Source organism: Chiloscyllium punctatum, chromosome 8 (assembly GCF_047496795.1).
Source record: "Chiloscyllium punctatum isolate Juve2018m chromosome 8, sChiPun1.3, whole genome shotgun sequence".
In the NCBI taxonomy this organism is placed as follows: domain Eukaryota; kingdom Metazoa; phylum Chordata; class Chondrichthyes; order Orectolobiformes; family Hemiscylliidae; genus Chiloscyllium; species Chiloscyllium punctatum.
This window is the reverse complement of record NC_092746.1, coordinates 3,068,944-3,081,559: the sequence shown is the minus strand read 5'-3', so window position 1 is coordinate 3,081,559 and position 12,616 is coordinate 3,068,944.

Sequence of the window (12,616 nt, the reverse complement as noted above, 5' to 3'; positions counted from 1 at the left end):
TCCTGTTTATCGTTTTCTTTTTCCCTTTTCCCCAGCAGCCATGTTGTGTGTGTGCAGGTGAGGGACACAGTGAAAAACAACAAGTGTGTAAATCTTTACTTATATTCCACCACCAGGAAGGAAAGAAACACCCTTCTCAAAGGGCAATGCTGTATGATCAAACAGTGAAGGGAAGGGCAGGGAATAAATCAAAATAGAGTCGCAGGGGGAAATAATACACTCCACCACACTCCTGTTTTTCCTTTTTTTTATTACCCCCGCATACTGCCTAGCTGTGGTAGTGCTTATATTTTCCCCAACACCCATGTCATGTGTGTGCAGTTGTTGGACATAGTGACAAACAACATGTGTAAATCTTTATTCAATTTCCACCACCAGGAAAAAGGAAACACCCAAGTGACCAGTGACAAGTAGTGCCCTTCACATCAAAAGGCAATGCTGCATGATCAAACAGTGAAGGGGATGGCAGGGATTAAATCAAAATAGAGCTGGAGGGGGAAAGAATATACTTCACCACACTCCTTTTTTTTCCTTAGAGTTGGAGGGGGAAATAATTTTTCTTTTTTAATAGATCATCTGAACTTTAAAAAATTTTTTTTTCCTTTTTTCTCGTGTGTGTGCAGGTGTCGCACACAGTGACAAACAAGTGTGTAAATCTTTATTTACATTCCACCACCAGGAAGAAAGGAAACACCCAAGTGGCCAGTGACAAGCAGTGCTGTGTGATCAAACACTGAAGGGGAAGGCAGGGATTAAATCCAATAGAGTTGGAGGGGGAAATAATACACTCCACCACACTCCTTTTTTTATTACCCCCACACTACCGCCTAACTGTGGTAGTGCTTATATTTTCCCCAGCACCCATGTTGTGTGTGTGCAGGTGTAAGGCACAGTGAAGGACACGAGGTGTACAGATCTTTATTCAATTCCCACCACCAGGAAGAAAAGAAACGCCCAAGTAGCCAATGACAAGCAATGCACTTCACATCAAAGGGCAATGCTGTGTGATCAAACAGTGAAGGGGAGAGCAGGGATTAAATCAAAATAGAGTTGGACAGGGAATTATACACTCCAACACACTCCTGGACATTTCTTTTAGCTCTCAGAGTGAACAGAATCTCTGACCCTCCTGTTTATTTTCTTTTTTTGTGTATATGCAGGTGTGAGATACAGTGAAAGACACAAAGTATACAAATTTTTATTCAAGGCGGATTTCGAGACAAGCAACAAATTAAAGTGGTCGAGTAGAGGCTGATAGCCAAGTTCGGTATCTGTGGGGATGGCCATAACCAGAACCTTGGGTTCATGTCAAAGCTACAGGTGACCCCACTGCACTATACACTCTCACATAAACACACACACTCCTACATACTCACACACTCACGCGACCTTCTCCCATACGCAGGCTCTCTCTCATACGCATACACACACATCCCCCACACTCACACCCTCTCACAGGCTTATACCCCATCATACTGACACACATACTTCACCAAGCTTACACACACACATACACACACTCTTTCATATGCACTCACACCCAGACACACACACATACAATTACACGCATACACTCACTCTGTCTCTCTTGCACACAGCTGAAAATGTGTTGCTGGAAAAGCGCAGTAGGTCAGGCAGCATCCAAGGAACAGGAGAATCGATGTTTCGTCGATTCTGTTCCTTGAATGCTGCCTGACCTGCTGCGCTTTTCCAGCAACACATTTTCAGCTCTGATCTCCAGCATCTGCAGTCCTCACTTTCTCCTCTCTTGCACCCACACACACACGTGTAAGTTTATTGGGTGAATTTGTATTTGCAGACCTACATTTTATTTTGCGCAAAGACGGTATATAAATCCATGTAAGATTCTGTAAGTGCCACTTTAGAGAAATAGACCTAGTTTGACTCAACATTGGGACACAGACAGACTTTAACCACACATCTTTAATGTATTGTCTGAGCTGAGATGGGCACCTATTGTTAGAAATGCTGAAGCTATCTTGAGAATGTAACTTAAAAGGAGTTCTGGGATTTACATATTAAAGAATTGAAACTAGCATATCCTATTCTAAAAGATGAAAGACTTAAACGAAATTTGATTAGATTAGATTACTTACAGTGTGGAAACAGGCCCTTCGGCCCAACAAGTCCACACCGCCCCGCCGAAGCGTAACCCACCCATACCCCTACATCTACATCTACCCCTTACCTAACACTACGGGCAATTTAGCATGGCCAATTCACCTGACCTGCACATTTTTTGGACAGTGGGAGGAAACCGGAGCACCCGGAGGAAACCCACGCAGACACGGGGAGAACGTGCAAACTCCACACAGTCAGTCGCCTGAGGCGGGAATTGAACCCGGATCTCCGGCGCTGTGAGGCAGCAGTGCTAACCACTGTGCCACCGTGCCGCCCACAATGTTTAATGTATCATTACAGTTCCATGACCCTATAGCGCTTTTGCTATAAATTCTGTGTCTTATGGTCCTGTTCCACAACCACCTGAATAAAGACGCTGTGCCTTGAAAGCTAGTGCTTCCAAATAAACCTGTTGGACTATAACCTGTTGTTGTGTAATTTTTAACTTTATCCACCCCAGTCCAACACCAGCACCTCCAAATCATGCACATTCCTGGATATTATAGGCAATTTAACAGGGCCAATCCACCCAACCTGCACATTAGGGGCAGCACAGTGGCTCAGTTGTTAGCACTATTGCCTCACAGTGCCAGGGATCCCGGTTCAGTCCCTGGCTCAGGCGACTGTCTGTGTGGAGTTTGCACATTCTCACCGTGTCTGTGTGGGTTTCCTCTGGGTGCTCTGGTTTCCTCCCATCAATCCAAAGATGTACAGATTAGGTAAATTGTCGATAGTGTTCAGGGATGTGTAGGTTAGATGTATTAGTCTGGGGTAAATATAGGCGAATGTGTCTGGGTGGGTTGCTCTTCGGAGGTTTGGTGTGACCATGTTGGGCTGAAGGCCTGTTTCCACGCTGTAGGGATTCTATATCTATGTCTTTTATCTATATCTTTGGACTGTGGGAGGAAACTGGAGCACCTGGAGGAAACCCACACAGACACGGTGAGAATGTGCAAACTCCACACAGTCACTTGTGTTCCTGGTGCTGTGAGGCAGGATTCCTCATGACTGAGCCACCATGCAATACGTAAAAGAGTCTATGAAAAGATGCCGACAAATAACGATTTGCATTTATATTTTGTTTTTTTTTATAATCCGGCACCTCAGAGCATTTTACTGTCAATGAAGTACTATAGGAAACTCAGCAGCTAATTTGCACACAACGAGCTCTAACACGGAACAATGTGATAATGATCAGATAATCTGTTTACGCGATGTTGATTGAGGGATGGACGTTGGCCAAGGTAGGAAGGATCATTCCCCATTTGTTCTGTGAAATAGAGAAATGGAATCTCTTACTTCAATCTTCACACAGACAGGGCCTCTGTTTAATGTCTCATCCAAAGGCTATTAAGCATCCCCTTAGTTCTGCACTGAAGAGTCATGAACCAGATGACAATTAGGAAGGTGGGAGCCTAAAATTGAAAATGAGAGTAAATTCATTTCAGGAAGATGTTTCAGGTAAATGCTTAGGAAGTGCAGTTGGAGGTCTAGTGTTATATTGAATGATCCGGATCTGACTGGAGAACCACAGTCTTCGTGGAAATCCGGGAGGGAATCCAGTTTCTGACTGAAATAAAGTTCTGAAGAAGAGTTCTCTCAGACCTGTAACATGTTTTCAGACTTGGTTTCTCTCTCCACAACCGCTGGCAAACCTGCTGAGTTTCTTCTGTATTTTCTGTGCTAGTTAAACATTTCCAGCATCCGCCATATTTTGCTTGTTTTTAAAAATAAGTTCCCATTGAAGTAGTAGAATTCTAGGAATCATCAATAGGTTATTCAGCACAAGTCAGTGCTTCAAAACTTCTTTGTATTCTTTGCTGCTTTTACAACTTTGAAGTGATGTACACCTTGCTTACATTCATTTCTTAGAACAACATAAATAAAAATAAAATCTTATTAAAAATATTAATAGATATATAACAGAAGGCAAGTATCTTAATGTTATTTGATTATTAGCATAACAAACAATGATAATGGAATTCACTGCCACAGAATGCTGTGGAGGTGAGGTCATTCATTATATTTAAGACAGATAGATAGGTTCTTGAGAATCAAGAGGCTCAAGGCTTATGGAGAGAAAGCGATCAGCCATGATTGAATGGCGGAGCAGGCTCAATGGGCTGAATAGCCTGATTTCTGCTCCTTTATCATATGGTCTAACAATGATGATCTCAAGAACGGTGATTGAAATTAGATTACTTATGAACATACATACAATCACACTATCAATCCTCTCAAGGATTCTTCTTTCTTTCATTGTTATTATAATAACAAAGACTTTCATAAAGACTAACTTTAACCGGTTTAAGGTTGGGTAATGTACTGTAAAAGTGAAAAAAACACAGAAGTCTATTAATGTCTATCAAGGAATGTAAATAGATTACACCAATTCGGCTTAGTCCCATGCCGGTTTGAAACAGTTTGTGAAGAGAAAGTTTTCCACAATACGTGATTTTTTTTTGTATTGAATAACATTACTAAATATTTCACATTCAGAACAGAACTGTAGTGAAAGTGGATGAATATACTTCCCGCTTCAAAGGAAAACAAACATAGAAGAAAAAATACTTAAATTATTTACTGCATTTATACAATGCACAGTTACTTAACAGGAACTCAGATTGAATACAGTTTGAACAAATATGTTCTAAAGCAAAACATTCTCTGAATGGAACAATTGCATACATATATTTGTACTAAATCTCACAGCTGCCAGTTGCAATTTGATACTTTTGTTACACTGTTTACTGCATGTTTGTTTGTTCCTTTTCTTTTTTTAAATTTCGCTTACTGATAGGGAGTTATTCTCAGCCATCAATCAATGCAATTTTGTAACTAAACATCAGAAAATGTAGCATAGTCCATCAGTTTTTAAAATGTCTTTTTAATCAACCTGTTTCAAGTTACCATCACAAACCTCTACAGCAAATGGGACTTGAACCCAGTGCTCCTGGTCCGGGGGTACGGACACTGCCACTGCACCACAAGAGTTTCTTCCACCCAACCTCTTCTTCCATTTGACTATCACTAAGATGGGAGATCCAGACCTTCTAACGGTCATTCATTAGTCCCAGAAATTGTTTGTTATTGTTTATTTAAATGTAACCGATCTTGTTGCAAAATAGAAGCAAAATTCTATGCAGGTTAAACATCTGAAGTATAAAGAAGAACTGTTGGAAATAGCAAGTCCAGCAGCAATTTGCGGAGCCAAAAACAGACTTAACCTTTCAAGTTAAACACAGTTTCTTCCGATTAGTGCCTGCAGACATTGCCATGTGCCTTTGTAAGGAGGAGACTCCTGGACTGCAACAAGGACACAACCCCCTGGTCCTCACCTTCCGCCCCACTAATTACTGCGTACATCACATCATCCTCTGCCACCTACAAACGGACCCCACCACCAGATATATTTTTCCCTCCCCACCCCTATCAGCGTTCCGGAGAGACCATTTCCTCTGCGACTCCCTTGTGAGATGCGCACACACCCCCACCAGGGCACACCCCACTCCTGGAATCTTCCCCTGCCACCACAGGAAGTGCAAAACCTGCGCCCACACCACTCCCCTCACCTCTGTCCAAGGCCCCAAAGGGTCCTTCCACATCCAACAGAAATTTACCTGGACCTTTACCAATGTCACCTACTGTATCCGTTGCACACGATGTGGTTTCCTCTACATCAGGGAGATTGGATGTCTACTTGTTGATCATTTCAGAGAACATCTCTGGGACACCCGCACCAACCAACCCCACTGAACCGTGGCCAAACACTTCAATTCCCCCTCCCACTCATAATCGGAGGTGTAGTGGGCAGTGAAGAAGGTTACCTCAGATTACAATAGGATCTTGATCAGATGGGCCAATGGGCTGAGAAGTGGAAGATGAAGTTTAATTCAGATAAATGTGAGGTGCTGCATTTTGGGAAAGCAAATCCTAGCAGGACTTGCACACTTAATGGTAAGGTCCTAGGAAGTGCTGCTGAACAAAGAGACCTTGGAGTGCAAGTTCATTGCTCCTTGAAAGTGGAGTTGCAGGTAGATAGGATAGTGAAGGCGGCATTTGGGATGCTTTCCTTTATTGATCAGAGTATTGAATACTGGAGCTGGAAGGTCATGTTGCAGCTGTACAGGACATTGGTTAGGCCACTGTTGGAATATTGCATGCAATTCTGGTCTCCTTCCTCTCGGAAAGATGTTGTGAAACTTGAAAGGGTTCAGAAAAGATTTACAAGGATGTTGCCAGGGTTGGAGGATTTGAGTTATAGGGAGAGGCTGATCAGGCTGGGGCTATTTTGACTTGAGTGTCAGAGGCTGAGGGGTGACCTTATAGAGGTTTACAAAATTATGAGGGGCATGGATAAGATAAATAGACAAAGTCTTTTCCATAGGGTTGGGGAGTCCAGAACTAGAGGGCATAGGTTTAGGGTGAGAGGGGAAACGTGTAAAAGAGATCTAAGGGGCAACTTTTTCACACAGAGGGTGGTATGTGTATGGAATGAGCTGCCAGAAGAAGTGGTGGAGGCTGGTATAATTAAGGCATTTGGATGAGTATATGAATAGGAAGGGTTTGGAGGGATATGGGCCGTGTGCTGGCAGGTGGGACTAGATTGGGTTATGATATCTGGTCGGCATGGACGGGTTGGACCAAAGGGTCTGTTTCCATGCTGTACATCTCTATGACTCTATGACATGCAGGTCATGGGATTCCTCCATTGCCAAACCCTTACCACCCAACACCTAGAGGAAGAACACCTCATATTCCACCTTGGGACTGTGCAACCCCATGGGATCAATGCGGATTTCACCAGTTTCCAAATTTCCCCTCCCCCTACATTATCCCAGTCACAAGCCTCCAACTTGGCACTGTCCTCCTGACCTGTCCATTATCTTTCCCATCCATCTGCTCCACCCACCTCTCTGACCTATCACCTTCTTCTACCTATCACATTCTCAGCTACCATACCCCAAGCCCCACCCCCCTCCCATTTATCTCTCAGCACCCCCCGGCCCACAAGCCACATTCCTGATGAAGGACTTATACCCAAAATGTCGATTCTCCTGCTCCTCAGTTGCTGCCTAACCTGCTGTGCTTTTCCAGCACCACACTCTCTAAATTAAAAAAAAGGATTGAAAAGGGTGAACAGATGGATTTATGAAACTGAAATCATATTTAACTAATTTTCTGAAGTTTTTTGAAGAGGTAACAGAATGTTCCCACCCTGATTTATGGCCATGCCCTTTTGGTTATTTATACAAACAACATTAGCTAATTGTCCCCTCCTACCAATGTAATTGGCTTTTCTTATGTTTAAAACGTGTTTGTAATTGGGTTATGTTGCTTTGAAACTTAACATAGAATTTAATAGTATTTTGATCACTATTTCTGAGCAGATCTTTTACTATGAGATTACTAATTAAACCTGCCTCGTCATTCTATACAAAAAATTCATTCTATACTAAAATAACTTCTTCCCTAGTTGGTTCTACAACCTATTTCTCCAGAAAACTGCCACAAAGCTTTCTGCAAGCTCATCTTCGAGACCATCCTTGCCAATTTGATAGTTTTCCATTTTCATTAGATCTAGGTGTCAGATGCCTGGAAAATTGCAAACGGTACACAATGTTATTTTGAAAAGGTGTAAAGATAAACCCAGCAGCTGCACGCCAGACTTTTATACTAAGGTGATGGGGAACTACTTAGACAAAGAAATTCAGAAGAATATTAATAAACACATGGACAAATGCAGATCAATTAAGGAAAGCCAGCTTAGATTTCTTAAGATAAAATTCAACTAACTAGTTGGAGATCTTTTGAAGGGGCAAGAGACAGGATTGATGAGGAGAATGCTGTTAATGTTGTAAAGGCCATGTATCTTCATTTTTGTGCTTTTTAAAATTGTGGACTGAAATAGGAAAGAACTGTTTGAAAATCAGTGTTTCAACGGATTGCTACATATTTTGAAAAGCAAGTAACCTGAAATTTTGGCCAACTGTTTGAAACAGTAGTAATTGAAGTGGATACAGATGAATTGGAGCCATGACATAGTATCCAGATGAAGCTAGATGGCAATATGAAGTTGATTGGTCCATGGACTAGTGATCAGTTCTTGGTGACAAAACAGTTTGGGCTGCCAAAAACTGTGTGATTAATTCTCAGCCAACTGAATTGCTTAGGACAAGGAAGAAAATCGGAAGAAATGTTCTGATCTCCATCAGCACAGAAGTTATCTCTTGGTTCTCTGCAGGCATTGTTGCTAAGTTAGCAGATGACACAAAGATAGGTGGAGGGACAGGTAGTGTTGAGGAAGTGGGGAGGCTGCAGAAGGACTTAGACAGGCTAGGAGAGTGAGCAAAGAAGTTACAGATAGAATACAATGTGGGAACTTTGGTAGGAAGAATAGAGTCATAGACTATTTTCTAAATGGAGAAAGGCTTTGGAAAACTGAAATATAAATGGACTTGAGAGTCCTAGTTCAGGATTCTCTTAAAGTTAACATGCAGGTTCAGTTAGCAGTTAAGAAGGCAAATGCAATGTCACCATTCCTTTCAAGAGGGCTAGATCATAAGAGCACAGCTTTTCTGCTAAGGCTGTATAAGGCTCTGGTCAGACTGCTCTGGAATATAGTGAGCAATTTTAGGCCCTGTATCTAAGAAAGGATGTGTTGGCATGGAGTGGGTCCAGACGAGGTTGACAAGAATGATCCCAGGGTGAAGGGCTTGCCATATGAGGAGTGGTTGAGGATTCTGGGTTGTATTCAGAGTTTAGAAGGATGGGGGAATCTGACTGAAATGTACAGAATACTGAGAAGCCAGGATAGAATGGATGTGGAGAAGATGTTTCCACTGGTAAGAGAAAAGAGTATCCAAAGCACAGTCTCAAACTGAAAGAACAGCCATTTAGAACTGAAATGAGGAGGAATTTCTTCAGCCAAAGAGTGGTTAATCAGTGGAATGCATTGCCGCAGAGGGCTGTAGAGGCCATGTCATTGATGGAATTTAAGAGAGAGAGATAGGTTCTTAATGAGTAAGGTGATCAAGGGTTATGGAAGAAGGCAGGAGAAGGGAGTGAGAAACATATCAGCCATGAACGAATAGCAGAGCAGACTTGATGGCCACATGGCCTAATTCTGCTCCGATATCTTACGGTCTTTGTCAAAACTCACTTTAAACCTAAAGAAAACTAGTTCACTTTTCCTTAGGCAGTTGTTGTAATCTGTGACTGTTAACTGATAAGTCAGAGACCTTTTATACGTGAACCATGCTTGCAAACTGATAGAAGCATCCAAAGAAAGCTGACTGAAAAGCAATATTCTGTCCAGCATAAGGCTCAAAACAGCCTCCCATTTTCATCTGCCTATTTCATCAGCCTATTTTCATAACCTATTTTTCCCTGACTGTTTGTTTGGTGGTGTGAGTCTGTAATTGGGAGTTTGTAATAGAAATAAAGTTTTAATTAGTGATATTAAATGCAAGCTGTTTATAATTGTTTACCCGAAGCTACAGTCTAAATACTTACAGTAAATAATAAATAATTCTTGCTAAATACAGAAAGCAAGGTCCGTGCTTTCTGTTAACCTGGGTCTGAGAATCAGGTAAATTGGGAATTTTGTGTTCTTATTTTAAAATCTTTAACCTTCGCGATGACTCTGAGAATAGTGAACCTTGATTTCTGATACACTACCCAGAGAATCATAACAATGCAGTGTACACAGAATTCCAAAAGACATTTGCTAAAGTGATGCACAACAGATTTGTGAGTATGATTGTAACTCATGGAGCAAAAGGGACAGTAGTAACACGAATAAGAAATTGACAGAGTTACAGGAAACAGAGAGGAGTTGTTAATGAATGTTATGAACTGTGGGTGTTTCAGATTGTAGTGGCGTTCCCAGGGTCAATACTAGCTCTTCCTGGTATATGTTATTGGTCTAAGCGATGTGACCTAGGTGACATGAAGTACGGAAGCATTGTGAACAATGAAGGATCGTGTAAAACTGCATACATAAAGACTTAAACTTATTGGAGAAATATGTAAATAGATTATGTTCAATATGAAAAAAATGTGATGTGATTCATTATGGGAGAACGAAAATGGAGAGAAAATATAAAATAAAGGTAAAGTTCTAAAGGAGCAGAGGGACCTGGGTATACGTGCAAATGTGAAAATAAGTGTCAGAACAGGCTGAGAAATTAGTTAATTATCATACATTATTCTAGACTTTATTATAAGGGGCACAGAGTACAAGAACAAGGAGGTTATGTTTGAATTTGTTTGGCCTCAGCTAGAAGAATGTGACCTGTTCTGGGCACTGCAATTTAGGAAAAATATGAAGGCATCAAATCGTGTGCCCTGAATGTCTAATGCTAGGAAGAATGATGGGCCATTTTTCACAAGTGGTATGTCAGTAATTTAGGCTGTCACTGCATATTAAACAGAACTAACTAACCAATTAACATCACCATCATCATCACCATCATCATCATCAGTAGTCCCTTGCGGACCAAGTTGACTCTCTTCCACGCTCAGGATGAGTCCATAGGTGGCTCTAAAGATCGATACAGTTACCACAGGCTCTTTTACCTTTGGGGGTAGGTGGTGGTCACGGGAAAGGGTAGGCAAGGTGTTTGTGTGGCAACACCGTCCTTTTACTATGTTTGCCTGGTTTCCATTTTTTCCCGATAGCAAGTCTCAAGGTGCTCGAAGCCTTCCCGAATGTTCTTCCTCTACTTTGGATGGTCTTGGGCCAATGATTCCCAGGTGTATGTGGGAATGCCAGACTTCATCAATCAACACAGTCTTGATCAATCCCATGCAGACCTGAAATACTCCAACACCACAAATATCAGGAATCAATGTTTCTGATATTGATTCAGTCATAGAACACTAACTGTTTTTCACATTTCTAGCATTATGTAGGTTTGATTAATTTAGAAACACAAATATATTTTATCCAGTATTTTTCATTATTTATTTGCCTCATAGTCATGAACACCGCAGCCAAGCATTTTTGTCCATATACAGGGACTTTGAGAAATGTAACTTGTACAAAGAAAGTGGTCAGGGTTGAATTCAGCAAATTTTAACATTTAATATTGTGGCATTATTATGGATTCTCATTCATAAACAAGGAGCTACTTAGGAGAGTTTGTGTTGTAGAAAGTTTGACCCATGGTTATTTATACCATAGGAACCTAAATGTATTGTTAGAATCTGTTGGAGAGAATGTAATTAAGTGTCTTGTTTTGTCATTCCATATATACAGACGATAAAATGTTGGGCCAAATGTCTGGACCATTATATGACAGATGTGCCCCGGAACTCTGTGGAGGCTCTGACATGTGGATCTACCAGGGAATAGTTTGAGAAGATTACATTTCCAATGGACAATTTTCCTACTGCCTGGGATCCTGATAAATACCTCTGACTCTGAGCTTGAGATAGAGACTTGAAGCAGATGTATGAGACTGGCTTGCATTATTTCCCAGGAAAGGTCTAACACCTGAATAAGTCCACAACTAAATCCACACTGACAACACCCTGACCACTTGTCCCTACCCAACTTTTCCCCTTTTATACAGAAAACCGACAAACACTGAACAAATACTTAACTACACCAGCAACCATCCCAACACACACAAACAAAGCTGTATCAGAACACTATTCCAACGAGCCACTACACACTGCAGCACAGACGAACTTCGGAAAACAGAGGCGAACCACCTAAACATCGTATTCAAGAAGAACGGATACTCAAAAAATACAGTCCACAGATTCCTTAAGAACAAAGCACGACAAGCAGACCTAACACAGCCAGAAACCCTAACCACCTTACCATACATTAAAGAAGTCTCAGAAATGACAGCCAGACTACTAAGACCCCTCGGAATCCTAGTAGCACACAAACCCACCAACACTCAAATAAAAAGTAACAAACTTAAAAGACCCCGTTCAACCCATGGACAAAACCAATGTCATCTACAAAATTCCATGCAAGGACTGCCACAAACACTACGTAGGACAAACAGGAAGAAAGTTAGCCACCAGGATACATGAACACCAGCTAGCCACAAAAAGACACGAGCCTCTCTCCCTTGTAGCCCTACACACAGATGAAAAAAACCACCATTTCGACTGGAACAACACATTTATCCTGGGACAGACTAAGCAAAAACATGCCAGAGAATTCCTAGATGCCTGGCACTCCAACCACAACGCCATAAACAAACACATAGATCTAGATACCATCTATCAACCCCTCAGAAAACGAACAGGAAATGACATCACCACAAACCCCAGGAACCCCATCCAGGACAAACAAAGTAGGAGACAACAGCTTCACTTCACTTGGAGGTCGTCACTGATGATGTTACCTAGCCAGGTAATGAAACATCTGGATATCAAACCTACAGCTCAGCGAGCAAACCTACACCCTAAATATTACTTTCTGCACTGACATTGAACTTTTTCAGAGTTT